The sequence below is a fragment of the Galeopterus variegatus genome, unplaced genomic scaffold (assembly GCF_000696425.1).
Source record: "Galeopterus variegatus unplaced genomic scaffold, G_variegatus-3.0.2 Scaffold870, whole genome shotgun sequence".
Classification (NCBI taxonomy): domain Eukaryota; kingdom Metazoa; phylum Chordata; class Mammalia; order Dermoptera; family Cynocephalidae; genus Galeopterus; species Galeopterus variegatus.
In genome coordinates, this window is record NW_007726981.1 from 492,886 (window position 1) to 496,428 (window position 3,543).

General features: G+C 49.0%; 1 long non-coding RNA gene across 1 annotated transcript in view; it reads left to right on the forward strand.

The window, feature by feature from the left end:
• The first annotated feature begins 2,128 nt into the window (after positions 1-2,128).
• LOC103590761 overlaps positions 2,129-3,543 on the forward strand; it is a 2,128-nt gene continuing 713 nt past the window's right edge. The window contains exon 1 of the long non-coding RNA XR_550506.1: positions 2,129-2,275. This is a non-coding gene — a long non-coding RNA (uncharacterized LOC103590761). The remainder of the gene's footprint in view (positions 2,276-3,543) is intronic.

Consider the following 3,543-nt stretch of genomic DNA (forward strand, 5'->3'; position numbering starts at 1 on the left):
GGCCTCAGGCTGCTTCTACTCATGGCAGAAAGTGGTAGGCAGCTGGTGGGTACAAGCAGATCACATGGTGAGAGGAAGCAAGAGAGAGAGAGAAGGTGCCAGGGTCTTTTAAACAACCAGCTCTCATGGGAACTATTAGAGCAAGAACTCACTCACTACCCCCACCCCTAGGGAGAGCATTAATCCATTCATGAGGGATCCACCCCCATGTCTCAAATAGCTTCCAGCACTGCCACATTGGGGATCAGATTTCCACATGAGTTTTGGAGGGGACAACACATCCAAACTCCATCAACCTCCTTTCCAGCTTTTCTGATCATGGCACAAATTTCCACTTGGACGGGTACTCGGGACTAGAGGACCCAGGACCAAGAGGTTTCTGGCTCCCTTACTCCCTTCACTTAGACATTGACAATCTGAAAATCCTACACTTCATCAGTGAGCTCAAAATGTTGACAATATCTCTGGGTGACAATTGGGAGGACAGGTTCAGTTTGGTTTTCTCCCAGGTTTCTACTCCCTAGAGACACTTAACAATTTATTTCTGAGTCTGCATCTCACATTAGAATTCCCTAGGATTCTGGGACCAGAGCGCCTTTCAGTTACTACTCTCTGGAGGGAGAGGTGCTTATCTTATGTGGAACAAATCCTGGGCAAATGAACTTCACAGCTTGAATCTTGCCCAGATCATGTCAATCTGGGGTGCCACAGGACCCAGGGGGCCTCTTTCTGAAGCATCAGATTTGCTTGATTTCTTTAAGAGAAAAAAAAAAACCTATTAATGTACTTAGGGGTGACATTCACCTGGATTTGTAAGACCATAACAGACTTCTCTCTGAAATGATGCTTGGGTTTTCCTCTTTTTGTTAGGTCCCCAGATCCCTACGGGTGTGCCCTCATGACTTCTGCCATCAGGACGCATTGACATAAACATTTGAGAAGTACTGGTGTGCAGCTCTCACAGCTCTGTAAGACAGGACCCTCATGTGTGATTTGTATTTTGCCCCCCGGCAGCTGCTGATTCATGACAAAGCCCCAGAAGACTGAAGTTAAATTCCATTATTGTCTTTTTAAAGTCATGTTATCAATCCATTTCTTCAGCCATTTAGTGATCATTACAACACCTTTTAGGGTTGCTGGTGTCATTAAATCAGATGGTATAAGTAAGAATATTTTGTAAAAACTGTAAAGTAGGGTGCAAGCATAGGGGCCTACAGATCTCCTGAATATTACTGCTTTTCCTTTTCACAGTTAAGAGAGTTTCAATAGAGAAACAGTCCTCCAGGAGCAAAGAACAAAATGAAAACTGGCAGTAGTGCTGATTCAGCCCTGAAAAGCCTGCACTTCACCAGTGAGCTCAATATGTTGACAATATCTCTGGGTGACCATTGGGAGAACGGGTTCGGTTTGGTGTTTTCCTGGGTTTCTACTCTCTAGAGACACTTAACAATTTATTTCTGAGTCCGTATCTCACCTTAGAATTCCCCAGGATTGTGGGACCAGAGCGCCTTTCAGTCACTACTCTCTGGAGGGAGATGTGCTTATCTTCTGTGGGATGAATCCTGGGCAACTGAGCTTCACAGCTTGAATCTTGCCCAGATCATGTCAATCTGGGGTGCCACAGGACCCAGGGGGCCTCTTTCTGAAGCATCAGATTTGCTTGATTCTTTTGAGAGACAAAAAAACCTCTTAATGTACTTAGGGGTGATATTCACCCGGATTTGTAAGATCATAATGGACTTCTCTCTGAAATGATGCTTGGGTTGTCCTCTTTTTGTGAGGTCCCCAGATCCCTAGGGGTGTGCCCTCATGACTTCTGCCATTAGGGTACATTGACATGAACGTTTGAGAAGTACTGGGGTGCAGCTCTCAAAGCTCTGTGAGGGAGGCCCGGATGTCTGATTTATATTTGGCCCCCCGGCAGCTGCTGACTCATGACAAAGCCCCAGAAGACTGAAGTTCAATTCCATTATTGCCTTTTTCTAATCATGCTGTCGGTCCATTTCTTCAGCCATTGGGTGATCATGACAACACCTTATAGGGTTGCTGGTGGCATTAAATCAGACAGTATGAGTAAGAATACTTTGTAAAAACTGTAAAGTAGGTGACAAACATAGGGGCTTCCACATCTCCTGAATATTACTGCTTTTCCTTTTCACAGTTAAGAGAGTTCCAAAAGAAACAGCGCCTAGCTGGAACTGCTGAGGAAAAAACCATCAAAACGGCCAGTAGGCCCCAGCCCAGCACTTGTGGGAGGTGCCAGTCACCTCAGGAGGTGAGTGTTGGCTGGTCAGGCTCCTGGGAACAGGGGGCTGAAGGAGCAGTCGGGGGTAATGGTAACGACCGTGGAAGAAGTGTCAGGGACTGGGTAAGAAGTCTGGGTTTGAATCCTACTACGTCTCCCTCTGCTCGGGATATGACATAGGACTCTTCTCTGAGCTTCTCCCTTGAAGCTGTGCACACAGATGGACCACGAGCTGGGCTGTCTCATTGGATCCTGCTGCAGGAAGCACAGGATGATGTTGACAACACCAAGGCCCAGGGCTCAATCCCTCTACTGGCCACCACCAAAAAAAACAAAAAAACCAAAAAATGCAGGATAAGAGCTGCTCGGGAGAGGAGGGACGATGGGGAAGTGAGACCTTGAGAAGTGGGCACAGAGGGGCTACAGGAGGAGGGCCTGGTCCAGGTTAGGAAGAAAGGACAGCAGAGGGCTTCGCCATTGAGGGGCAGAGCGTCTCCATGTGTGCCCTCATCTCTTCCAGCCCCCATCATCCATCGGTGGGGAGGCCTTTGTGACATCAGTTTACATGAAGGAGCTGGATGTAAGTGCCCTGCAGGCAGCCTCTTGATCACCTCTCATGGTGGGGGCTGGGTGCCCAGCTGTCAGCTGAGGCAGCTGGCACCCCCACCCCTAATGATCGCTCTCTCTACCTCTATCCCCAGCCCTCCTCCAACTCCTCCTCTCTTCATGTGCCTAGAGCCAGTGCCTAGATCTGGCAGAAGTCCGGTACTCCAGCTATGTAGAAAACAAACATCTAAGGAGTATGATCCAGGAACTGGTAAGAGTCCGGTGGGGTCCCCTGGTTCCACGCTGCCAATCCTGGGCTCCAATTTCCCCTTGGGGTTCTGAAGAAAAGGGGCTGGGGTCCCTGTGCCAAGGGAGAATGGGGTGCTCGGGGGCCTAGTTCTCTGCAGGAGGGACCCCAGACCATGCAGCATGGGTCTTTCTGTTGCTGACCTGCCTGCCCACTCTCTTTTCTCCAGACACCACTGCTTGATTCCTTGCCGCATGGCCTCTGGGCTGTCCCCCTGGCTGACTGTTGTCAGGAGCCCTGTGTTCCCACCCTGACTTAGTTCCTGCTTTGCTTTCTCTTTGGTTTTCGACAAGCCTCCTCTCCTGCCTGGGCCTAAGTGTCCTGAGATAGAATTAGAGGGTGTCAAAGGTCCCTTTCAGCTCTAAGAATGAAAGATTTCTAGGCACACACGAGACAGCAGGGAGACAGGGATCTTGCCTGTCCTTTTCATTCCTGGATCCATGCT